This window comes from Vicugna pacos, chromosome 1 (genome assembly GCF_048564905.1).
Source record: "Vicugna pacos chromosome 1, VicPac4, whole genome shotgun sequence".
Taxonomy (NCBI): Eukaryota; Metazoa; Chordata; class Mammalia; order Artiodactyla; family Camelidae; genus Vicugna; species Vicugna pacos.
The window spans coordinates 42,474,692-42,502,124 of NC_132987.1; the positions used below are offsets into that span (position 1 = coordinate 42,474,692).

The 27,433-nt window shown below is 43.1% G+C and overlaps 1 long non-coding RNA gene across 2 annotated transcripts; it reads left to right on the forward strand.

Annotated features, from left to right (window-relative positions):
* Window positions 1-3,517: 3,517 nt before the first annotated feature.
* On the forward strand, window positions 3,518-25,563 carry LOC140696336 (uncharacterized). Of its 2 annotated transcripts, XR_012072512.1 has the most exons (6): window positions 3,518-3,649; window positions 6,728-6,906; window positions 8,623-8,719; window positions 19,415-19,704; window positions 20,281-20,394; window positions 25,340-25,563. It is a non-coding gene; the product is annotated as an uncharacterized lncRNA (long non-coding RNA). The 2 variants fall into 2 exon arrangements; XR_012072511.1 differs by lacking the exon at window positions 25,340-25,563 and having other exon boundaries at window positions 20,281-20,754.
* Window positions 25,564-27,433: the final 1,870 nt, after the last annotated feature.

The following is a 27,433-nucleotide window of genomic DNA, read 5'->3' on the forward strand; positions in this document are numbered from 1 at the left end:
GTCCATCCATGTTGCTGTAAATTGCATTATTTTATTTTTTATAGCTGAGTACTATTCCATTGTATAAATATACACTTCTGTATCCAGTCGTCTGTCGGGGATGTTTAGGTTGCTTCCATATCTTGGCTATTGTATATAGTGCTGCTATGAACATTGGGGTGCATGAATCTTTTCAAATTAGAGTTTCCTCCAGATATATGCCCAGGAGTGGGATTGCTGGATCATATGGTATGTCTATTTTGAGTCTTTTGAGGACTCTCCACATTGTTTTCCATAATGGCTGCACCAAACTACATTCCCACCAACAGTGCAGGAGAGGAACCCATCCTCTTGTTTGTTCTTTGAAATGTTGTTAGGGAAATATTCAAACCCTGGGGTTTAAAAAATATTGCTGAGTGGTACTGACTAATTCCTGAGGTCTGGTTTAATATCTGATTCTTTTCAAGGTGATGGTAAGAAGGGACGCATTTATTTCATCCCCACGGTTGCATGTAGGAAAACAGCAGACCAGCTGACTTGGGTTCAATGTGTCAAGACCTATAAACTCAAGTTCATTGTTGACCATACTTCCACTTTCTCCTGATCACTCCCTATTTCACTGTTTTATAGCCAGATGCTGGTGGTTGACAACAAAATAGTCATTCATTCCTTCATCCTTGGTTACTTGGCAGCCTTCACTGAACCAGAATCACTGACGAACTAGGTCCTCCAGACCCTAGTAAGTCCATCAGCGGATTATAGAAATGATGAAAGGGGATCCTGACAAACAGTAACAATCCAGGTTAACTTTCTATGTAATGAAAACCAGACTCCAGGAATTTCCAATTCAAGAAAAGAATAAATGAAAATAATCACAGTTGATTATTTCTCTAAGCAAACAGTTAGAAAGTTTCTTGTTTTAGCATGTAAGCATTTTCCCCGGCTGCATTATTATACCATGCCACATAAAGTTATGACTCTTCCCCTTTTTGCTTAGTATTATTTTAGATTTCTAAGGGATCTTCTGACTCATCCTGTAGCCCTGAGTACATCTCCGTAAACTTAATACTCTCAAGATGCACAGTTAAGCATAGTGATTTAAATATTTGAGCTTAGAGACAGACCTTGGATCAAATTCGTGCTCTGTCCCTTTCTAGTTGTGTGACCTTGTGCAAGTTTCTTAACATTCCTAAGCATCAGATCCCTCACCTCTGAAATGATGATGATAATACTAATTTCAGTGTAGAGTCATTGTAAGAATTAAAGATAATGAAGGCTTGGTGCTTAGCACCTTGCTTGGCTCATGTAAGTGATCAATAAAAATCATCTACTATCATCATTGCCATCATCATCATCATCATCATCAGTCACACAGTCATTGCCAATACAAGATCCTCAGTTACAAGCTAGAGACCAGAGAGGAAGCCCTCAGGTGGTTCTGGTAAAGTAGACAGTGGCACTGTGGCCAGGACTGGAACATATGCCAGTTCAAATCCCAGATCTGTATGAACATTAGACAGTACTTAGTTTCTCTGTTCCTCAGTTTCCTTATCTGTAGAATGGAGATGATAACAGAAAACTTGCAGATTGGGGTGAAGATTAAATGAGATAATGCCACTGACAGGACCGAGCCCAGCACCTGGCCCACGGGAGCAACCTTTCCCTCCCTTGCCCTACGGCTGCTAGGCTCTTGTCCTTGGTCCTACCCCTGCTTATCACCTCCTGCAATGAGGGGAGGGAGGCAAACCGCAGTCGAGGATGCTCTGAGGGAACCTGGTTTCCTGATTCTGATCTTTTTACCCCATAACCCCAAATATAAAGTAGCGTCTCGGAGGTTCTCTGCTTAGTAAACGAGAAAGTATGTGAGAGGAAAGCAGTGACGGTGGCTGGGAGACCTGGGGAAAGCAGGCCTGGGGAGAATGAGGAATAGCAGCAAATTCTGGCTGCGAGCCACAGATCTGTGTGGGGGCCGGGACAGGACAGGGGACGGCTGGGATCCGCTGTTAACCTGTGATCAACAACCCCAACTTGGTGACTCAGATCCTTCTGGCTTTTGGCAGGCGAGGCTGATATGCCACTATTCAATGAAATTTAAAAGCTTTCTGAAATATAGGCAGCCCTTTCTCTCCAGGTGTATTATGAAAAGATGACACAATTTGGACACAACGTATTTTCTAACCTGAAGCAATATTTACACAGTGTGTTAACGTATTTAAGTCAGTAAGCGTGTGTGTGTGTGTGTGTGTGTGTGTGTGTGTGTGTGTGTAGAGCACTCTCCCGTATGGTGCACAACACACTCACACATGTCACTTAGTTATCTTAAAACAAGCTGTTGTTTGGCATAATAACACCCCAGAGATTTTCACCAGCTAGTATAGTGTAAGATCAATACACACTATATTACTACTTAAATAATTAGGTCTTTGACACATCACCTACCCTCACCACACACAGAAAAAAGCAAAAACCTCACAGCAGCTTCTAACCCCAGCCCGAATACCACACTGAACGCCGCACCCTAACGCCATTCTCTATATTGCGGATCCTTCCCTTCCTCCTTTTCCGACGAGAGGGAAGTCGTGTGCGCCCCCTAGTGGCTCAGAGGCAAAATTGCACCCCCGGACCTTTGTTCTTGCCTGTTTACTAACAGTATGAGCAGCAGGGCTGTGGCCAATCTCAAGTGTCGAATTCAAGGACATTGAATTGGGCTGCAGTGTAGAGGTTTAGCTGCAGCTAGTGAAGAGGTTAAAAGGCTTTGGGTGCGTGGAACAGTCAGCTTCCTGTGTCTGGTGCATCTTCCTTGGAGTTCCTCTTTTCCCACGTAGCTGGTTATGCAAGAGGGGCTGGTGGACTCCTCCTCTCGTGACAACTCCCATCCCCAATTTTCCCACCCCAAAGACTTTGCTCCGTCCTCTCTGCCAAGTGTCCTGTCCACTCTAACCTGTAGCTATGGTGAAGGAAATGGTGTAGTGTGGGTGAAAACCTTGGAACCCCAAGAAAATCCTGTGTTTAATTTAGTCAAATTGCCAAAGTTCATTCGCAGCTCTTGCTTTGGTTTTGCCAGAAATTCACCTCATCGAAATCTTTAAGGGCCTCAATGTACAATTTTGCCACACCAGGAAAATAGCTCTTCCACTGCTCATCTAGAATATTTGTGGAATTTGCTAGCTCAAGATACAACCATAGTAAAGGCCACCTAGGAAGTACCATTTAAAGCAGAGGTGTGTTTCCCGTGGCCCCCACAGCTCACTGAATACCCCACTCCTCTGACAGCTACAGAGCCAGTCCCTACCTACGAACTCCTGAAGGCAGGGGCTGAAAGTCTTCAGAAATTCGTATTCTCAGCACCCAGCCCAGAGCCCAACACATGTTATAGACTGAATTGTGTCCATCTCGAATCCGTATGTTGAAGCCCTACCCACCAATGTGACTGTATTCGGAGATAGGCTTTTAAGGCGATAATTAAGGATGTCATAAGGGTGGGACTCTATCCAACAGAACGGAGGTTCTTATAAGAAGAGGAGACATCAAACAGCCCCCCACCCCGCGATGTGCACAGAGGGAAGGCCATGGGAGGACACAGAGTGAGAGTGGACCTACGAGTCAGGAAAAGAGGCCTCACTATCAACCTTTCCAGCACCTTGTCCTTGGACTGACAGCCTCCAGAACGGTGAGAAAATTAATTCCTGTTGTTTAATCCGCCCAGCCTGTGATTGTTACAGCAGCCTGAGAAGACTAATACAGAAAGGATAACTCTTTAATAGAACTCCTACAACCAGACCTTAACACGACTCTAAATTCCAGAGAAGGAGGGAGGACAGAAACTCCCATGCACTGAGAGCCGAGGTGAGTGGCAGCTTCGTGCTGCTGCTTCTCAAAGCAATTCACCAGTTGTCTTCCTGTCCTGCAGAAACTTGTGTGCATCCACCCCACACCGATGGGGAAGCACCCCCCTCCACTTCCTGTGCTGTGTTTCACCCCCTAGAACTTTCCCCCAGCTGCTGGCTGTGATTTCATGGGTGTGTGAGCTCGGAATCCAGTTCTCACCAGGTGGGATGAAATTAGGCAGCCCCACGGTCTCCTGCCCCGCCCCCACCGAGTACTGCTCCTCACTGTCCCCGCGGACACCTGCAAGCCCCCAGGAGTCAGTGCGGTGCTTTTCACGCTGCTTTGGATTTTATGGCCTTCGTTCCATTTTGATCAACAAAATGTAGTGAGAAAACTGGACTTCCTGTGAGGAATGAGCCAAAACCAGCGTTAGGTTGTCCTCATGAACCTTGTCTTTCCCTTCAATAACAGACATTAGACCACCTGCAAAAACATATCCACAATTACCAGCGACTTTTCAAAAAATAAATATTCACCACTCATTCGTGAAGGAGGAAAGGCTGTTGTCTCTGAACGTCAAGGGGGCCAGCAGGGTCTTTTCATCTTGGTGGAGGACGCGAGGCGCGCGGGTGAGAGGGCAGCGCCGCCGCCTGTCCAGCGCAGGGCTCCCGGGAGCTGCCGGCTGCGACCCTCAGCGCGGCTCCCCGGCCGCTGACGTGGGGCCTTGAGCGAGTCCCTCAGCCTCCTCATGTCTCAGCGCTCAGAACTCCTGCAGGATGTTTTCCTGCAGCTTCTTTTGTTGGTTTATTGTTAAATATATTTATATGGAAAGTACGCGTGGCAGAATAGTATTTTAAGGTTATTAATCAACATTTTTTTCCCGTGTTCCCTTAACAGAAACACACTACTATGTATAAAATAGGTAAACAACAAGGTCCTACTGTGTAGCACAATATCATGTAATAGCCTGTAATGGAAAAGAATCGAAAAAAGAGTACATACATGTATGTATAACTAAACCACTTAGCTGAACATCTGAAACTAACACATTATAAATCAACTATACTTCAATACAGAAAACAAAAAAACATTTTTCCTGTGTTTCCTTAAAAGAACCCCTCTCTTTCCCTATTCAGTGGGAGGCTCTCACTGAGCCAGGGAAGGGCAAAACCCGAGAAAAGGAGAAGAAAGGCCTTTGGTGACTAACAGCAATGTTTTGATTTGTAAATCCTAGACCAGGATGGCAAGGAGACGAATAAACAACAGATTTGGAAGGCTGCAAGGTGATAAAAGAGGCAGTTTGTCTGTCCCAGAGGAACAAAAGATTCCCTGGGTAGAAACACAAAGAACAGCACTGAGATGGGGCTCCGGGTTCCACCCACTCCTGGCCTGGCCCCCCACCAGTCCCAGGGACAGGGAGATGGCGAAACCCCCAGGAGGGTTTGGGGCACTGGGTGGAGCTCAGGAGGGCCGCAAGTTTACACAGCAACCCCGAAACATAACATGGGGACTGGCGGGAGGCATATCCAGGCTGCTGGGCTGAGATGGCCTCATGATGTTCCCTGTTCCCAGTGAGGTTCAAGGAGTAGCTGAACATTTCCCAGAAGAGCTTAGAAGTCCTGAGAGAGGACCCAGTCGGGAGAAGCTTTGAATTAGTAAGGAGGCTCCAGCATCAGTCTGGTCAACCATCTCCCTCAGAGGCCAGACGGGAATCAGGGCATCATGGCAAGGACAGTGTCAGTGACGAAGACTGTGGGGATGCCATGCTTTCCTTGTCCCCCTCCTAATCCAGTGCCACCATGAAAGCTTTGTGGAGTTTACCTAAAATGTGAGATGAAGAAGTGGGGTCCACTGAGCCCAGGACACCACACACAGGGGTGCAGGTTGCTCACTGCACAGTGACACCCCAGGGAGCGTGTGGAGACCACAATCTAGTTTGTGCTTTGCCATCACACCATGTGTACTGGTGGGGGCTGCACCCGCCCAGAGGGGTACTTTTTCCAATTTGCACAATAAGTCATGGGCCACTGGCAGCTTGACTGAGCCAATCTTGATTTGCAGAGATTTCTCTGAATTAACTGAAAAGTTTTCACTGCAAGAAGATTGGGATTCAAAGTCAAAATTAACTTTAGTACATAAAAATAAAGTTGTATCACTTGCACACCTGAATCTGCAGCCTGATGTTTGTGACCATTTTTAGTAGAGAACCATGTAAACAAACCCACTCCCCCAGAAAACCTCACCTCTATTTGTATCATGGTTAATATTTTGGTATATTTTCTTTCAGTATTTTCTCTGTAGTTTTCCATAATTAATACACAAGGTATATGCTCTTTGGTATCATGCATTTTCTACTTAAAATTGTATCACAGGGGGCATCATATAGAAAGTGGATCGCAACCTTGTCCGCAGTTTTGAATACCTGAGGTGCATATACACATGCTAGTGCCCAAGGCCACTGTCCCAGGCCAGTGGAATCAGAGACATAATATGCTATCAGGTGCTGGAATCACTAACTCAAGGCACAAGGGTGTAGAGAAGATGTCTGAGGACTGAGTCTTTGAAAACACCTGACTTAGATCAGTGCTTTTCAAACATGAATGTGGTGTGAGTCACCTGGAGATGTTGTTAAAATGCAGATTCTGATTCAGCAGGGCTTGGGTGAGGCCTGAGATTCTGCACTTCTCACAAGCTGACATGTGGTCCACTCTGGTCAGTGGACCACACTGAGTACCACCAGCTTAGAGGTCAAGAAGATGAAGAAGAATAAGAAAAATTATTTATAATTTAATCATTTTCTCAAGTTACTACAAAGTATTTTTGAATTATTATTTTCAATATTTATATATTCCTTAAAATGAACAGACCATATTTTTCCCTTGACCATTTCCTTATTATTTGTCAATTTCATTGTTTTCAGGTTTTTTATTATAACCAATGCAGCAAGGAACGTCTTTGTGCATACTTCTTTGTCTCCAACTTTTAAATGAGCAACTAACAGATGAAAGAGATGAAAGTGGTGAAGGGGGCGCAGTGTAGCACAACCACCCAGGGCACAAGTTCCCGTCCAGCATGGTCACTGTGACCATGTGCCCTCAGGCAAGTCAAGCAGTGGGGTTTTTTGGGTTTTTTTTTTAATTTTTAAAATTTTGGTTTTTATTGAAATGTAGTTGATTTACAATGTTAGTTTCAGGTGTACAGCAAAGTTGTGAAGGAAAAGCCGGGCTGATCTAACAAGATAACTCACAAGTCTAGGAATGTGAAAGAGAGGCTAGGCTGGGCTAACAAGATAACTCACAAATCTAAGTATCGGAATACTGATCTGAGTTCTGCTGGACTAACCTGTAAATCTAAGTTAATTAGTGTTGGTTTGCTCTTCATGTTTTTTTGCTAGCCAGCTGGATTTTCAAAGATAGATATCTGGCTTTGGAATGTTGGTTTGCTGCCTCCCTGCCTCCACTTTTGTGATAATGATGCTGCTAAAGCCGTTCCATGCCTATTGGCCGAATACCCCAAGCTTGTACTTTACCCTGTAAAACCTCATGCGCACGTCTTGGAGGTGCTCAGAGCTTCGGAGCAGAAGCCCCTCTGAGCCCGCCGGCGTAATACATCTGAGCGCTCCAGCCCTCCGAGCGGTGCTTGTTTCTTGGCTGGCCTGTCGTTTCCTTAACAAAGTGATTCAGTTATACATGTACATACATGGAGATGACTGGATAAAGAGCAATGGTTTTTTGCCTCAGTTTTCTCTGCTATAGGACGGGCTTTTTCTTTTCTCATATTTAGAATAAAAGGAGTTCACAAACTAATCTGCAACTCAGTACTTCCTTCTGCAGAGCCACCGTGTTATGAAATATTCATCATGGCTCAGAAACAATGACTGGGTGTGTGGACGGCAAGCCCTGGGGTCACCCCACCCTGAATCCTACCAGGTACTGAATCGCTGGTGCCACAGTAATGAGCAAACACTGGGATCTGGCCCAGCCTTGGCTGTTTGGACTCAGTGCCAGGGTAGGAGGTCTGAAAAACATGAAAAGAAACAGCTGAATTCCAAGACACTCCTTCAGATAAAGTTTCCTTTTAAACATTTGTATCATTCTTCATCAATATTTATGAAGTGATGACTAGATATAGCTGCATTCCTCTTGGGCCATGTCTAGAACTCACCCAGAACACCTGATCAAAATACAGTTGCTGTTTGTTTGGTGGGGGAGATCACTTTTATAGGCAAGCTTCTTTGAAAATGAGGAACCAAGTCAGCCTCATATTGTAAAGAAAAAAAATCATACTCAGTCACATGAGCACAAAAAGATGAATGCAATTTTTTTTTAAGGGCAACATGGTGTGGTAGAAAAATCATAGAATTCAGAATCTTGAGTTTAATTCCCAAATGAGCCTCTTGCTAGCAGAGAATGAGAGCAAGTTAATTAACTACTTTGAGTTCCAGTTTCTTCTTCACAAAGCACTCTACAAGTTATTATAAATGCAGAGAAAAATACTTTTCTAGAAGGAATCAATCTATCTGGCCTATCAGGCAGGCAGGATGTTAGCAAATAACTTGCCAACATGTTGAAGATTGAGGCCCCTGAGGGTTTCATCTCGTATTCTTAAGTCTAGTCTTTGAGGGACACCAGGAAGCTTCCAGGTAAGTTCCTCAGTAGGTGCCACGTGGTGCCTGGAATTTCCAAACGACTCATTTTCAGGGTTAAGTTGCTCATCCTTTGCTTATGTTAGAATTACCTGGGAAGAATTTTTTAAATGCCAATGTCCAGGCCCCACCCTCGACCAACTAAAGCCATGTTCTGGTATTGTTTACAGAGCTCCCCGCTGATTCCATTGAACAGCCTGAGCTCAGAACTGCCCGCTGAGTTACAGTCTTCGGACACCTATTGAAAAATCCAGAGCCGGTAAAATTGTAAGTAATTTTCCTTTCCGTGACCCCAGTCACAGAAATTTGTCACAGCTAGTCAGTCCTTCAGCAGTGCACCTCGGGAAGGGACATAAGCTGGTGATCCTGGACGTCCAGATGATGGACAACTCAGAAGAGCCTGGAAACCCTGCACCTCTACAGAGAGGCAACATGAGAATAACCTGGCTCATCCTTAACATGATCAGTTACCTTTTACTGAGTCACTACTAGGTGCCAAGTACCGTATGTCAAGCATTTCATATTTTATTCTTGCAGTGCTGGTGTGGAGGCTGCAGACAAGGGTAGGGGTAGTGAGTGTGGAGTAATAAGAGAGTGCAGCTTTTCTGGAAAACAACTTGGCAATATGTGCCAGGAATCCTCAAAACATTCACATTCTTTGGCTAAAGACTCCACTTCAAAGTGGCAATCCTGCAGAAAATGTCACAAATGCAGATGGTGCTTTTGTTCATAAATATGTTCCCTGCAGCAGGGTTGATATCAGTAAGAAACTGGGAATAACATAAATCCCCAACAAACGGACGGTGATTGCATCAATGTTGCTACATTGTACACTGGAGGATGGTGCAACCATTGAAGATGTTTTCCTCCATGAATAATTTTACCACGAGGAGAATTTTATGTTATAAAATATTCATTGTACAACAAAGTAAGATTTAAAATTGTATCTACGGTGTGATTCAAAGTTCCAAAAATGGCAAATAATTATAAAATTTGTTACACAACAAAGTTGGTTGGGATTGGCCAGACCCCATTTGTACCCTTATCTCCTTCAGACAGCAAGCTTCAAATGGTTAAAAAGTATACTGTCAAAGCGAGAACCTTTTAACAGCAAACACTTTGAGCATGTTACGGTGCTGTGGAGTCATCTTTGTTTTGGTTCTTGCACTGAGTCCTGAGTGTGTGGCCCCCCTCTCCAAATAAAGCCAGGCTGATGTCAATAGTCAGAGGAAACAGAAAATAAATGACAACTGATTTATAATACAACCCAAATATTTGTTTCACAAGTTTTTCTCACTACTAGAATCTGGTTCTCTGTGGGTGTGAAAAGAAGAGGAACTGAGAAAGAAAGGAAGATTTGCAGAGAAGAAAACAAAGGAAATGGAGCCTGTCGGGGGGAAAAGCAAGCAGAACTGTGTCTCTTGCTGAAGGAATTGCAGGTCTCCCGGTTCCCTGCAGAATCTGCTTACTCCACACACAGCCAGGGTTGCTTTGAGGATCTCGCCATTTTCTGCCGTTTTGCATCTTCTCTGGGGATGGCCTGACAAAACCGACCCTGCTACATTTTTCAGAACCATGTTCCCCTGCTATCAGCTTCCTTCTCCCTCCTGAGTCCCCACATCCAGGCACCCGAAGCCTTCCTGCCTCTTCAGTTTAGGACAAGACTCCAGTCCCAGATCTGACAGTCCCAGCTTTTTCCAATCTGAGGCTGCTTTTTTATTTAAAGAAACAACAAAACAAAACGGGGGGGGGGTGGGGGAAAGGAAGGCGCGCCACCTGTAGAGAAGCTGTGCTTTCATCACCGGTTGCTGGAGAACATCTGGAACGACCAAAGCTACCAGAAATTCAAAACTGACTTTTTGTGAATTTTTAAGAGCCATCAGAGCATCCACATACTTTTGAAAAATGGAACGTGTGACGCATTTTGTTTATGCAGCTTACAGACCAGGCTTGACACCCAAGAGGTTTCAGAGACAGGCCCAGACTCAGGACCGTCTTCCTCAGCACCTTGGCCTCCATCTGTCCCGTTCCCTCAAGGCCTGTACGTGAGATTCACCCCTGTGCTCCCTCTCAGTGAGCTAGTGAGTAACTCTCCCGCCCTTACCACCCACGGGAGCAGGAAACGAGCGTTTACTGTAACTGTGCTGAGTTCTAGGCACTGTGCCCTGTTACTCTTTTTTTTTTCTTTTGGGGGCGGTGAGGGTAGTTAATTTGGTTTATTTATTCTTAGAGGAAGTACTGGGGATGGAACCCAGGACCTCATGCACGCTAAGCATGCGCTCTACCATTTGAGCTATACCCTCCCCCTGTGGTGTTACTCTTATGCTGGGGGGACTAAGGGTGGAGAAGTTAAACTAGTAAATGCTGGAGGTGGGATTGTGTGACTCCAGAGCCCTTTCACCTGCAACCTACGTGAACTAAGGTACCACCCTCCTGGGTAAGATGACCTTTATAATTGTCTGCTGAAATAAACGCACAGACTGAAAGTGGAGAGTTATGTTTTACTCGGTGGGAGGACGCGAGCCGGGATGACAGCCCCTCAGATCGCCCTGAGGGACTGCTCCAAAGGGGTAGGGAAGGAGCTAGGATGTATAGGAGCTTTACAACAAAGACCAGGTAGTTGGAACATTAAAAGATTACTTGTTATCTAAAGAAAAACAGGCATCTCAAGTTAAAGAATTTAGTGCTCTTCTATGTATGGGAGGAAGCAAACGTTTGGGCTCATTGAATTCATTCCTTTGACAAGCACCTAGCTATCTAGGGCCAGTATCCTGTCCTTTCTTATTCTGAGTCTGCTCAGAGTGCACCATTGTGAGTGGCTGCAGAGGCTGGGCTGCAGGCCTGTTCTCACTGGGGGGGTGGCGGCAGCCGCTGATGACTTAGTTTCAGCATTCTTTGTTTACTGATATGGTTGCAGTATTTTCATTCACCTAATGAAGGGGAATTTGGGCACCTTAGCAGAACTATTTTGCAAATCACACCGCAGGTGTGGGCAACTGTCTTCTGGGCCTGGTCACTTCAGGCATCCTGGGCTGCTGATCCAGGCTATTTTTATGATATTATGATAAATCATATGATAACAATATATATGAAATTACATAATAAAGAATATAATTGTGATATATTGTAAAAAAAATAGGCTACTTCTTTCCATTCTAAAGATAGGATCCAGCAAAACTGAAGCCTCAAAAAAATAGGGGGATTTGATCTTGTGTCTGGTTGCTGCACATTTGAATGTAAAATTGCTCTTCAGATATTTCAGAGCCAGGCAGATGATTTTTCAGTCTAAAAACGAACTGGTTAAATTAAATCAGGCTTTGAAGTCCTTTGTGAATACCAACATTCTTTAAGGCTCTCTTGTAATCCAGATGTTTAGCTCCTTGTCCAAAACTCTTTGATTGGGGTGAATCCACCTGGGAACATATCAAAATGCAGCTTTTCTATGAGGTTTTTTTCTCTCTTCACCACTTTCTGGTTCCCATTAAGCCTGAGCCCTCCCAGTGACTTGTCTCTTAGCATAATGGCCCTCTTGTTTCAAGGCAGATCGCATGTACATTTGAATTAGTTATAAGAGTTTGTAAAAGTTGCATAAAGCTTCCAACGCTCTTCTCTGCTGTTAAGAGACACAACTAGTCTCCAGCCTTTGGGATCTTAGCTTTTAGTGGCCAAAAAAATAACTATAACTTTAAGAAATCTGTGCTCTCCAGAAATTTTCCGGGAGAACTCGCAATATCCTGGAGCTCACCTGTCAACTCTCCACTCCAAACCTCTACTCCTGGTCTCATTTCCGTCTCCTCTGCCTTCCTCATCAATACTCTTAAGAGCTGCTGTCCTTTTTATGATCACTTTGTCCCCAGTATGGGCACTCTACCCTTTTCCTCATTCTCCAAGGCAATGCCATTTCATGTAACAGACTTCATTGCACGTTTGAAGGTAACAAAGAATCACAGTGCAGATTAAGAAACGATGCAGAGTTAGATATGCAACACCAGTGTCCTTGAATTTCCTTGCTATCCTGATATACCTTTCCCAGCTCGCTGTCTTGCTACCTGTTATAACAAGAACTGGACGATAAGGTGTGGACAAGTCAGAATAAAGCCAGACCAGTTCTCTGTCTCCAGTCAGTCCCGGGACCCACGTGACCCAGACTCACGTGATATTACACTCAAACAGTTCAGGAACAACAGGACACTTGAATCTCTAACTGCATCTGTTGAAGGATATGACAGGCATCTGGTCCATAGCCCACGGAACCTTTCTCCTCTCCTCCTCTTCACTTCCCGTGGTTATTCCAGAGCCTCTCAGTCTCTAAGACTCCTTACTCCCAAGTCTCCTCTATGACTTTTCCCAAGGCCCAACCAAAGTGAATTTTTAATATAGCTCCTTTTCTTTTAACATTTCATTGTGTACATCAGTTTAGCCCCCCTGGCTTCCTTTAGTTTGTCCGTTTGCCTGGTTCCAGTATTCAGTGCTATAGAAAAAAACCTGGGAGTTGACCATCAAGCCAGAGTCTCCCCTACTGAAGCTAGGAAGGGAGGAGAAATCTGAGAATGGATACATTGACCATTCCTATGTCTATTATGTGTCAATATTGTTCCCTGCTGTAGTTCAAGCCTACCTGTTGCCAAAATACCCTCCCCCACCCCGTCCCTGAAGAGCCAAATAACTCAGCGACCGGGTCTTGGAGCGTAGGTAGAAGAGAAGAGGCAGCTGTGTTACTTTGCTGGCAAAGGGCACTCACAGCAGGCTGGTGCCTTCAACACCGGGAACCCCCCACTTGGGGATGGGGTGGGGTGGTTATATAGCCATCGCTCAAACAGTAAAGCACTGATAACAATCAACAGAACCATTTTCTCATCAGAAGACTCAGAATGGCCTCATGATGCCTCCAGGCGACCAGTTCTATAGAGGCCAGCCGTTGTCACTTTTTTGATCTCTTTATCTCCTAAGCACTCAAGGCGTGGTCTCTTTGGTATTTAGCTTACTTTGTAAGGTTACAGTTCTGTGGCTTTTTCCCTGGAGATCGACTCAGAGACCAAGCGTGATCATAGCTTTTGATTTCTGGAATAAAGTAGAAATAGTAGGATCAATAGCTTTAGTTTTAGCAATGGGTCAGTCAGGTCAGTTGACCGTTTTAAGGCCAAGCATAAGAATAAGCAATCTTTTAGCCTAAATGTGGTCATTTGTTAATCCTTCTTCATACCTTGGGAAATTAAAAACACGGTAATGCCTATGAGGTGATTGTGAGGCAGCTAAAGGTTGAGAAGCAAACTTTTTTTCCTGGCCTGGCCTTTCCCAAGCCAAGGAACCCACCTAACTTGAGTCCAGTTCCAGCTCTGCCTCTTTTTAGTTCCACGACCTCCACCAAGTCACTTAACCTCCCCAAGCCTGGGAGGAGACCATCCTGGACTTTTTGCTAGAGTCACAGGGCTCCTTATGTCAAAGGACCCCCTGGGATTGTCTTCCTTGGCTTCCATCCGCAGGGCCTCAACATGCCTTCTTTCTTCCTTTCTTTGGGGAGCTGCCATCATCATCTCTGTCCCTTGGGGTGTCTCACACCCAAGTTTGGGGGCCATTTCAATAATAATAATAATAATAATATAATTCCAACCTCTTTGTAATAGTGACATTGAAATGATAGTCCCAGAATCCACATGGTCAACTTGTTCTTGGCCAATAATGGAATCAAATTTGCTTCTGCAGTGCAAGTATGCTTCCTGAAAATCAGCACCCCTGAAACTGGGATAAAGCACTTTGACCAAAAGCAGTTCTGTGAGATAAATGGCTCACCTAAAACTAGAACAGGACCCCAGCAAGGGGCTAAAACAAGAAGTTGAAACACTGTTCCAACTTTAGTCTCTCTCCCTTCACTCATCACTTCCTAAACTCTCCTTTCCTCCAGCAAGCTCCTACTAACGGGTGAGAGTCCTCAGTAGCAGCTTCCTTCCTCGAGTCCTTTCCAGCTTCCTCCAGCAGCTCTGCCACAGGCCGTGCGGCCTGAACACTCTGCCCAGTAGTGCCCAGCCAGAAAGATTTTGGTGAAACAGAGGATTGCTTCTGCCTAGTTTCTGATTCTCTAGGCTCTGGGCTTTTCAGAGGAAGGGAGCAATTAACGCTGGTCAAAGTGGGGCACATCCTCGGATGCAGCAATGAGCCAGAAGCCACAGAGGGAGGACCAGGGTACAGTTACAGAGAGCCGAGAGATACACCCAGCACTGACTCCCACACTTGAGGGAGAAAGGCAGGAAACTGCAAGCCATCTCCATGCCCTCGAGCTGCCCTCACACTCCCCAGAAGAAATGTTTTGGTTACCTAAACAAATGCTTCTCAAATGTTAACATGCATATGAATCACCTGAGGATCTTATTAAAATGCACATTTTGATTCAGCAGTGGGGGTGGGCCTCAGAGTCGGCATTTCTAACAAGCTTCCTGGGGATGCTGACAATAATGTGCACAGCCCACAGGCTGAGTAGCAAGAACTGCTGGTTTGTGAGGTCCGTGGCTAAGAGAAGGAACTGAGAAAATGCATGAGATTCATTAGCTGGGAGTAACAGAAAGCATTCCTGCTGAGTGTTACCTTCAGCCTCCATGGCGTGAGTTAAAATATTACCTTATTCAGAGTCTGTTTTTACTTTTTTAAGGAAAAAACCTTTTAAGTAGCATGTGTATGCTGCTGTTTTGTGTGTGTTGGTGTGTATTATATTTCCATTTTCTTAGCTAAGTTTTTGCTTAAATGCAAAACTAATTCCAGAGCCCACAATACAGGGAGATAAGAGTTACTCCCAGCCAGGGCAGCGGTTCACTGGGTAGAGCACAGAGTTTAGAACCAAACAATTAAGGTTCTCGGCTGCTGCCCAGCTATTTCCAAATCACCACCTTGGCCAGTGCTTTTCAAACTTGTTGGAGAGGTTGAGTGCTTGGAAATCACAGTGCTTCCTACAAAGCACAGTGGATGAAATGTTTATAATTTTACATAATTGAGACAGGAAGAGGGCAGGGCCCAGCCATTCAAGGAATGCTACAGCAGTTAACATCTAAATGGTGAAAGATTCAACCCCCAGTAGGCCTTGATGAGAGATTTCAATTCTAGTAGATCTTGAGCTTCATTACACGCCCATTGTAATATGTTAACATGGTGAATAACACGCCCACAGGCACCATGGTAGTCCCAAGGCCAGCCACAAAAGGCCAAAGAGTAGGAAATGGCCAGCTTCCTGGGAATCCCAGCCCCTTCCCCTTATTTCTCTCTCTCTCTCTCTCCCTCCCTCCCAAGAGACGGCCCGCATTCTGTCTATGAAATGTGTACCTACTTTTAATCTGAGCACCCAACCCCCACACCTTGTGGCCTTTCTCTTGCCTTTCAATGTAGCTGAATAAATCTACCTTCACTCAACTATGGCTCGCTCTTGAATTCTTTCCTGTGCGAAGCCAAGGACCCACACTTGGCGGGGCACGTCCCAGGGGCTCAACTGAGACCTGGGACACAGCCCTCCTCATGCCCCACATCTGTTTTCCTGCATCATAAGGATATGATACAATTGTACTGGCAGAAAATATGGCTCTAATAAGTGAACACAGCATAAAATAACAAGTCGCCCTAAGTCCTTTTGAAAATGAGCCTCAGTCTGATTTGTAAAATGCAGGTAATAACCTTACCTCACAGAGGGAGACCTCTGATCCTTCAGCTGGAACCAAAGACATGCTGAAGATCTTTGCTCCCAACAAGGTCAGCCTTCCAGCAACCACGGCTTCCACTGCTGCTGGCTGCCGTGTATTTAGCATCTACCATATACCCGGTACTCTACTAAGGGCTTTGCAAACATCCCGTTAACCTTGACAACTCAGCTAGGTGAGTATCTTTATTAACTATATATTACAAAGAAGGGACATACAGTGGTTATGGCTCCTTGACAGAGCTCACTGGTCCTCACTCATCTTTCAGTTGGCCACTCACCAGCTCATGCTTCCAGCTCCCTCTCCCATGCTAGGACTTTGCTCTCTTCATCAAGAAATTAACAAGTAGCTTGTGATCAAGCAAGTCCCCATGGTAGTATTGATCTCTTCTGAGTCACAATCCTTTTGATTATCTACTGAAGGCCACAGAAACCTCCCCAAAAAACGCACATAAGGCGCATAAGCAAACACACCATCTTGCGTTCAACTTTGGGGGTTTGGGAATCTCAAGCAAACACATTCCCTCCTACACAGTTTAGGAGGACAAAGAGGGCCTTTTCAGGCTTCAAGCTGAACATGGCCTGGTATTCCAAGTGCTGACCTGAAATGTTTTCCTAAGCCATTTTCCTGACCATTTTATTTTTCAAATATTTATATTGATAAAAGATAAAACAAACACTAAATATAAAAAATATTCCCTGGCACCAGGATGCCCATAGAGCTTCCAACTTTTTTTAAGCATGAAGTCATCAAAGAGACTGTCTTTCTATTATTAGTAGACAATCTCAGTTCAGATTTGGGACTGACCAGAAAATGCTTGTTTCTCTTTCTCTTGGTATCTGAATGAAACAAGATACTTAGAGCAAAACAACATTATTGCTCCCTTCTGTTTTTTTGTTTTTGTTTTGTTTTGTTTTGTTTTTTGACATAAGAGGAGACTTGAGCTATTGACAAAACATATGGAGGTGAGACATACAGAATTTGGTGGTTTCTGTAACCTCCAAATATGGGGGCGGGGGAAAGCGGGAGTGAGGAGGAAAGGAGAAACAGAGGGAGGAAGGACAGAGATCAGATACTTGTGTTTAGAATAATTTGAAATTAATTCTTGTGCAGCTTGTAGATCCATGGTTCTCAAAGTGTGCTCCCTGGACCAGCGGCATCAGCATCACCGGAAACGTGTTAAAAAGGCAAATCCTCAGACCCCACCTCAGGTCTGCTGAATCAGAAACGCTAGGGATGGGACCCAGCAGTCTGCTTTCAACAAGCCCTCAAGGTGATTCTGATGCACGCTAAAACTTGAGAAGCACAGATCTTCTGACAGAGAGGTAACCCTCCCAGCTGGTCCTAAATCAAACTGCGGGCCCCGTAATGAAAGGAGAGCGCGGAGAAGAGCACCGCGGTGAGGAGGCCAGTGTTCGCGGAGCGACAACTGCAAGTCAGGCAGGCACTGTACGCGCTCGCGTCGCCCTTCCATCAGCCCTAAGAGTTTCTACTCTTGTCTCCACTTTAAGGATTCCTTAAAAGAGAGATTCCACAAAATAACTACTCAAGCTTACAGACCTACTAAGTGGTGGGTTCACAGTAGGAAATGTGAAAAGTACAAAAAGCTATAAAGAAGAATAATACAGACACTACCCACAGCCCCACTCAAAACAAACTACTATTAGCGTTCAGTGCATCTCTGTATAGTGTTTTTTTCACCGGCGTACAACCGCTTTGGATTTAGAGTTCAGGTTCCAGGGAGGGTTCCTGTCACTGAGATCTGAAGACCCAGGAACTCATGCCTGAGTCCCCAGCTTCATCCTGATCCTTTGGTTCTCCCCCACCCCCGTCCCTACCTTCGGTAATACACGGAAGTAAGAGCTTACTTAGAGAGTTAAACAAGTGAGCTAAAGAAGGTGCTGAACGTTGACCTAAAACAGAGTGGGAGCAAAGACCCTGCTCTAAGACTGAGCAGACATGGACCTTGAGCCACATGCGGAACAAGCTGCTTGTGTTCGGTTCCCTAGACAAAGGACGGAGGCTTGTGCTGAGACGTGTGCGCCTTGTGCCGGAGCTGAGGAGGGCTGCTGATCCTGGCACACGCTGCGAGGGCCCGTCCCGGCCGGGACACCGTGGTCTCTGCGCTGCGAGCCAGGCCTCGCGCACCAGAGTCAGGGAGTGGACGTCATCAAGATTCTGGACAGCGCTCTGTGATGTTTGGATGGTTCTCTGTTTAACCCCTGTGGAGACTGGTGTGTGTCTGCTTCATGCCAGACTCAGAGAAAACAGTCAAGATGAAAGATGGGAGGCTCAGGCTTATAGATGTTGTATTCATAAAGTGTTTGTTTTCCTTGCCGTTAAGACCACTCTTCCAAGTGAATCATTCTGAGTTTCATTAAAGTACAGCAAAAAAAAAAAAAAACCGCAAAACACCAATATGGTTTTAGCTATATAGCTGTGGGAGCCCAAATACAATGAGCTGCTTCTTTTGGAAAAAAACAAAGAAAAGAAAAATAGAAAAGCTTGGCTTTTCTCCCCAGCCCTGCCACTAATTCTGTGAAGCCTGGAAACCACTGCTGTCCTTTTACCCCTCAAACCCTTAGCTTTCACCGAACACCACACAAAAATGAAGACAACTTTCTTCATTGTCATGATGTTTGAGCAAAGATTTTATACGACAGAGATTTGTCACATTCAGCCTGTGGATAATTGAAATTTACAGTTAGCAATTTTGTCAGAAGAAAGCCTTTTAGTCTCAGGGGTCCTTTATTGCGTATGCTAATAGGACAATTAGAATAAAGGCAGGAAGTAGGTTCTAAAAAGAAAAGCACCATTATGTAAGGCAAGGAGTAAAACAAGGCATTCACATATGAGAGGAATTTTAATATATTTTACCTGCCCCCTTTCAAATAGACAACACATTTATGTCGTTGACAGTTCAGACGGAACAAAAGGCTGGAAAGTGAAGACTCTTCACACCCCTCTTCCCCACTCCCCAGCTTTCCTTTCCAGGGGCAGGGCTCCCGGGGTTCTGCCAGAGGTATGTGGTGCACAAGCAATGCACGTACATTCTTAGACCCTAGTTTCTAATGCAAACAGGGACACACGATTGGATTACATGCCTTGTTTCTACACTTAACAGTATCTCTTGAACATGGTTTTGTTTCAGTATATAAAGAACTTCCCCATACAGGGTCCCTACCTTAAAATTATGCCCCATAACCTTCTAACTGCCCTCATTTGTGTCTATTTTGTCCCTTATATTATGGGGTTTTTTTCTGTCTCTGCTTTCTTTCATTGTAAGCCCTCCGTTCTACTCCTCTTACACTGCATCTGGCTGAAAGGAAGAATTCTGGAAATAGCACATCGAAGGAAATCCCTGAGGTTGGGAACTTGTACCTTTCTGGAGAGACAGATATGCAACAAGATGTAAGGAGCAAGGAGTAGGGACAATGGGAGATGGAACCAAGATGAAAGACGAAGGCAACGTGGAAGAACCAAGCGCTTGGGATGAGACATCCCCAACGTATCAATCACTGATGATGATCTGGATGGCTGGACCAGTAAAAGCTGTTTTCCTGTGTGAGGAGTCTGGTAAGTGGGCAGAAGTGACTCATAGACTAAAGCAGTAGAAGAGGGATTATGCTGGATGCGCAGACTGACACATGCCCAGTGAGCTAGAGAAATCAATGCAGCCTCTACAGAGGGCAATACAAGTTCATATATTCCTAGTGGCTAATTTAGGAAAAAAAAAAAATCAAAAACATTAAAAATGCACACACCCTATGGAACTATTAACAAACTCCTATTATTTTAGGAAAACAAGGATGAACAAAGTTATCACATTATTTAAAACAGCAAAAAATGCAAACCACCTAAATATCAAAGATAAGGGATTAATGCAGTAAATTATGGTACATCCATAAGCTAAATCTTATCAGCTGTAAACATATTTACAGGCATGAGAAAATATTCTCCATAAACTTTGAAATTATTAAAAATAATAACAGCAAAAAGGCTCATTCTGTATGTTTGTTTATTTAAATGTAATGATAATAGCAAATGCTTATTGAGACTCACTATGTACCAGATGCTCTCTGCAGCATTTAAAATATGTCAACTCATTTAAACCTTACGATACCATAAATTAGGTGCTGTGATTTTTTTCAGATTTGCCCATGAGAAAACTGAGGTACAGAGCAGTTAAGCAACTTGGATGAGATGGCTTGTTTGGCAAGTGGAAGGCTGGTGACTGGTCCCAAGTCTCCTGGCTGTACCCACACGGTTAGTCACGTGTGACAATGCCTGCCTATGTATCAAGAAACCTAGGAGACAAAACAGAATTAGGCTGTTTTTTAATAGTGACCATAGGGGAGAAAATTTATCTCTGCATGAAGGAACTCATTGTCTGGAAGCAGCTAAGGGAGGCACTGAGGGAGGTGGGTCCAAGGCCGGTCTGCTGTGGTGCAAGGGTTCAGGCCTGACAAGGCTGACATGGGGAACGGAAATCAAGGGTAGACAAATAAATTTCATGGGGACCAAAATGCATCAACTCAGTATCTTAAAGGTAATTTAATCACAAAGTATGCCATGAAAGCATTCAGATTAAAAAAAACAAAACATAAAAGTGTTTATAAACCTGAACTTACAAAGTGATTTGTTTTTGCACATAATAGACAATTTCTTTAGTCTATAATGATTGCTTACGATGCCCTTTACAAGCGTGTTCTCATCGTGCACTTCAAATTAAATAAAAATATCCAAAATAAAAGAGTAAAATGAGGCTCTTTCTTATAAAACAAAGTACCCAAAATTCTAATGTTCACCTTACATATTGAATAATTGTATGGGGAGAAATTTCTCATACTTTGTAACTTTTCTTTGCAAATGCCTTCCAACCACTTTTATTATTACTTTATCATTCTACATTGTTTTCAACAAATCATTTCACCTATGTCATTTACCATACTTGTCACCTAATGGCTATGTTTCCAGAAGTTCAAACCCACTGACAAAGGATGATGATCTGTCATCGCGGAAGCTATTTTTAAAAACAGATGGCAGCTTTTCAAGACTCAGGGAGATAGTCCCATAACATATTTAGTAATATCAACAATGCTAAGATAAGTATGTTTTCCTAAAATGGCTCCTGAGAAATTCTGACATTTTGTTTAAAACAGAACTAGTCACATTATTTCATTATCACATATGTAACTTCAAGTTAAAAAACCCTATTGTGCAGATTGAGCTGTATTTATAGACACATACCTAGAATTTATTTCAAGGCACGTGGGCACAGTACTCCTTAAAGCACAGTAAACACTATTTTCCTCTTCATTGCACAATAGCCTGGGGTCTTGAGCAAACTAAAATAAACTACACTAATTTTTCAGTCGTATGTTAAAGCTTTAAATCCACCACATAAATATTCCAAAACCAGCTCAGAGCAGTAAGCTGATGGCTGGACGGGACGCACAATCACAGGGAGTCCTCTAAGGCTTGGGGGAGCAGGGAAACGCGTTTCTTGACCTTCTGTACTGAAAGGCTCCTTTTCATCTGGTTTCAATTCTCTTGTTTGTGCACCTTGCCGTATTTATTATTGAATTCCTGATTTCTTCTCCTTGTTTCATGTTCCATGTTCCAATGATTTATGAGAAATTGCTGATCTAGATGTTATCTTTGGCATCCAGCAAGTGCACAGAGCCCCTTAAGAATGCGAGGGGAATAAATGCATTCTGAGCTGCACGGCGCCCAGGCCAAACAGATGTCCGTCTGCACGTGAAAAATGCCAGCTGAAGTGGCCTCTGTAAGGCCCACTCTTCTTAAACGCAGCAGTAGCAAGGGTGGTTTCAAAATCACTGACAGTTTTTCCTCATCGGTGGATGACTGTTCTTAGAAAACATTATGTGATCCTAAAATAGTGGTTTGAGGAGAAATCTGGTCAAAGATAGATTTTTCTCTTTTAGTTTCGCTCCAGATAAAGTGATATGTTTTCTGCATCAGGGTTCTGTCTTGTTTGGTTCAACTAAGAAATGAAATATGCTAATAACATTTCAGTTCAGTCCTAAACATCTCCATAAAGATGATCTAGTTTGTAAATGTGTAGGGAATGAGAGTTTTTTTTTTAAATGGTGACCAGCTTTCTCTTGCTTAACTAAGTGAAAATTAATTAGCACATCTAATGAGCTTAGACAAAATCACCTAATTAGATAAACTCTGTAGGCTAATCAAAATATTTGGGGAATTTTCTCTACGCTTCTCCTCTCTACTAGAGGGGGTTAAACACATCCAGAAAACATTGCTCTCACTGAACGTTATCTTTCCAGGCAAGGGCTCTGTCTTACCAAAGCACTACCACAAACACCCTACAGCAGACATGTATGCAGATTCCTCGCAGGCTTAGTGCTTGTGACTTTGTCCACAGAATTTAATAATTTTTAAGTGACTACAGGGTGAGATGGGTCAATACATCAAGCTGTAGTTATTTAAATTTATATTCTTCACTCACTTCCATCTTATTTCTCAGAGTAAAATCAGGAAAGCGACACACAGAATGAAGACAACATGTAAAAAGGTTAAGGAACACCATAATAAACTGTGCCCTGACAATAAGATTATACAATAGTTAAAGAGAAAAGAGTTCTTTCTTTTCATGAGAATAAGGGAGAAAGCTGATACTTCTCCCTGTTTCTGCACACACGTAGCAGCTGTGATAGAACACCTGGAGCAATGAATACTTTCCTAGTTTGGTAGTTAAGGAAATTCAGCAAGAGGTAGTTAGATAACAATTATTTTAATAAATCAAATATTCATTTCTGCAGTTCCAAATTCTTAAATCCTAGGGTACTTAAGAAATAATTAAAAAAAAAAAACTGAAGATTTCTCCTGGGAATTTTAGGAATTTTTATAGGACATACATACCTCAATCTTGGCCAAGGGCAAATCTTTGATTTCCAGGGCTATTCTTTATACAGCTCATCAACTTTGTTTCCAAAACTCAAATGTAACATTGTAGGAAACAAAATGTTTACTTCTGCATGATGGGACTAAGCATGATTTTCACTTTCTTCTTTATGCTTTCCTATTTTATATCGTTTTTTAGTGTTTATCACTTTCATAACTTGGGGGAGAGATATTGGAAAAAAAAAATCCTAGGTTGCCAAACAGACACAGTGCAGTTCACAAGTCATGGCACACTGGTGAAGAAAGGAATTTTGTTGAGACAGGGTTTCATAAGGATGGCTACTGACCTGTTCTACATTCTGGGATTCAAAAACATAGCCATAGATATAACCTTGTATCCATCGAGGCTAGGAACCAAAGGGTCTTGTCTAAGAACTTTATTAAAAAGTTTAATTAAGAAGAACCAATTCCACTCTAAAAAATGATTTGAGATAAAATTAACAGACATTTAAACAAAGTCAAAAAGGAAAACAAAAACAACACCATACAGATAGTATACAAATAAAACTGCATTATCCCCAAACTGTTCTCTTTAGGATACAGAAGAAACTGTGAATCAGAAATGATTAGAGAAATTACTAGAGAAGCCATGCTCCCGTCAAGACTCCTGTATTCTCAAAGCCCAGCTCAGCATCATTCAGGGCTACAGCTCTGTGCCCTCACTGGACCGTATTATATGCCATTCTCATTCCTCATTCAGACATTTCATTTCTTTACATTGTGCTTGAATTCTTAGTCTTTCTGTCCCCAATTGTTCAAGTTGCAGGCTTTAAGAAACAATGTCTTCTTTAATTGTGTTGCTAGTCGCCAGCTACTGCAGCCCCTCACTGCTGTATCACAGATCTTTGCAGATATGACTCTGTTCAAATGTCATAAATGTCCACTGTTGTTCCCATGACAAAACACCTTCTTCTGGCTCAGACAATGGGTGCACGGCTCCCGTTAGACTCCTGGACCTGCCAGGCAGTGCAGTATTTTTCTTTTTAACGAAGATACGGGCTGTCACTCATCCTCACAGGCTGACTCTGTCTTCACCCATCACCAGTAGGCACTTAGGCCCCTGCCCCATTTTACACAAGAAAGACAGTCATTCCTAGCACTCTGAGATTTTTGAAAAAATAGACTTTACTACAGATTTCAAATGCGAAACTGAAAAGAGGTCTTACATTATACGTTCTCAGAGAACTGCCGCAAACATCCAAATCAGTGCTGACTCTTCTCTCCTCCTCTCCAGCTCTGCTGCCAGCGGGGTCTTCCTTGTCACCCTTCAGAGAGCCCCCAACCCCATCAGCTTCCTTTCCTTCCTCCAGTCTCTCACCCCCAACCTGCATACTTATATATTCAGTTGTCAGTTGTCTTAATATATATTAAGAGTCTTCTTTATAAAGTGAAGGGTGATTATAAATAACAGTTTTATTTTCTCCTGTTACATTCATATTAAATGCTCACAACAAGGCTTCGTGATACGTTTCAGCTCACTCAGTTTACACTGAGGAGAGTCCAGGGTCCAAACCCAAGTTCTCCCTCTAGAGCATCATTCTAAACTACTATACGATGCCTATTTCTTTGTATAATCATAAGTTGTTTCCATAATCCTCACATCAATGAGTGTAAAATACCCAAACATCAAAGTCCATGCAGCTCCAGATACAGTAATGGCTTTTAAGATGCAAGACAAGAAATAACTACAAAATTATATTTTTGTTTGTTTGTCTCTTTGTTCTAATAATGAAGGAAAGCATCTCAAGGTCAAGTCCAACTTTGAGGTTGTCTCCCTTAAAGAAAAACAACGCTTGGACAGCCTATATACCCTACCTATCAATCACACAAAAAGAAGAAATCATTTTCCAGCATCAAGCTTTTATACATTAAACCACACATTCTTAACCTCCAAGTTTTATAAAGATGCACACAGTAGTAAATGAATTGTGTGGTGGGGCAACAGAAGTAGAAATAGTGTTGTTGAAGATTCTACACTTTAAAATCTGGACTTGAGAACTGTAAAATAGAGACTAAGAGAATCTGCACCGTTATCATCAGTCCTTATAAAGTCAGGGAACCATGACTTGCCTGAGGTGTGAGCAACCACGGGAGATAGATGTATAAGGATGAATGAACCCGGGTAAGGGAAAGAGAGGGTCAGACCCAGTTCCCGATAATACTAGTAAAAATGAGTTGTGGTGCCTTCCCCTGCACCACACTCCTCAGCGTGCTCTGCAGCCTCGCGTATAACCAAAAAGAGCTTCCTTTTTCTTCCTGTGAACAGAGGAAGCACAGCTGACATAGCAAAAGCTAGGTATGCTGTGGTGATGAGAAAGGACGGCTTACACACTTCGGAGAAGAAAAAGGCTACACAGGACTTGGCTGTGGAAGCTGCCGGGAAGCTGTCCGCAGGAGTGAGACTCCCCACAGGCTCAGACCCTCTGCAGTTGGGGAAACAGCCGCCTTCCAACACGGAGCTGGGTTAAGGGGGTGTATCAGTCAGAGTGAGTTTGATTTTGCTGCAGAAACAAACTTTGAAAGTCTCAGTGGCTTAAATAGTGTTTATTTCCCAGTCACACTTACATATCCATCACAGAATGGCAAAGATGCTCTGCTCACTGAGCTATCAGGGCCCCAGGCTGACGGAGAGACCATTTCAACATGAGCTTCCACAGTCACCAAGGCATGAAAGGGGCAAGTGGCAAAACATACATTGACTCCTAAAGCTGCCACACAGAAGTGGTACCTGTGACTCTCCTCTCACATTTCATTGGCTCAAGTAAGTCGTGGCCACAGTTAACCTCAAAGGGAGCTGGGAATGTGCAATCTCATCATGTGTCCAGAAGGAGAAGTGGAATGTCTGGGAACAGGCCTGATGGGTACCACGCGGAACCTCAGTGCTAATTTAATAAGGGAGAGGTGGCGGGTTGTCCTCCCTCAATTTCTCTGCCTCCATAGAAGGGTGCTAAGGCTGTCCATGTCCCCTCATGCAGTTCATCAGCTGTGATGGATTAGTCTCATCAGTCTTACTATTTTTTAAAATTTGCTTAATTTTGTTGGATGGGGAGGTAATTAGGTTTATTTATTTTTAATGGAGGCACTGGGGGTTGAACCCAGGACCTCCTTCCTGCATTTCAGGCATGCGCTCTGCCACTGAGCTACACACTCCTCTTTGGCCTCACTATTCTTCAGTGAAGAGGGGTTAGAATTCACATCAGAAACTCTCTGTACTTCTAACTCTATGTTGACTAAAACCCATGTATCAACATTAGGTTTAGTAAACTGTGTATCATTCATTCCAAGGCTGAATTTAGTCATTTCCAGGTAATGCTTTTAGTCATCTTTAAAAAAGTCTTGAATGGGGTCATATCAAAAAGTGGTAAGAAAGGGCGCGTCCTGCTTCGGCAGCTGACCACTGTGTTCGAGACCCTCAGTGCCCGCTTCCACACGCTGCTGGTTCAAATTTAATCTGATAAAATCATTTTGGAAAGAAATGTGGTGGTGCGTATCAAGAGCCTAAAATTACCTCTCATTCTTTTACGTAGCAATTCAACTGCTGGAAATCCATCCTAAAAAATCCCAAATGCTTAAAAACAAAACCTTATGTTCACTGCCACACTGCTAATAGTAGTAGTTTAATTTAAAATAACCAAAATGTCCAATAATAGACAAATGACTTAAGCAAACAATGGTAAATCTATATGAGGTATCCAATAAAAATTATGTTTGTGGGGAGAGTGATTACCTTGTAATGTTAACTAAAAGAATAAGGATGCAAAGTTTTTCATATAATCAGAAGTATTTTGAATGTACCTATATCATATATATTTCTGTATATATTTTGACATTCATTGTGAGCAGACCACTTTGTACAATGGTCCTAAACAAGACCTGTTTCCCTTTGGATGCGATTCATGTTATAAATACACAACTGAAGGACTAGTATTATTTCTTAATGAGTGACACAGACCACAACTAACTTGTGACAACAAGAAGGTATGTAATAAGATTTTAAGTTGATTTTAGGAAGCTGGAAGATAGAGGCAAAATATACATATGAAAAAGAGAACATCAGTGGGTTTATTTGGCAAAAACTTATTTTCAAAGTGATTAGAAGAAATTGAGGCAGCATAAAAAGACCTAGCCGGAAAAGACCTCGTAGACACATTATAAACACTGAGGCTGCTCTGGAGCATAACTTGGGGATGTGTACATATGTTAAAAAATGCATACAGAAATGCAATCCTCCTGCATATTATGCCTTAATACACAGTGCATACATGATTGAGGCTAGTTGTTTTATAATAATAACAAAGTTTGTTAAATGGCTACAATGGAAAAAATTTTGAAGGAAATTGAGGTTATTTAAGCTGGAAAT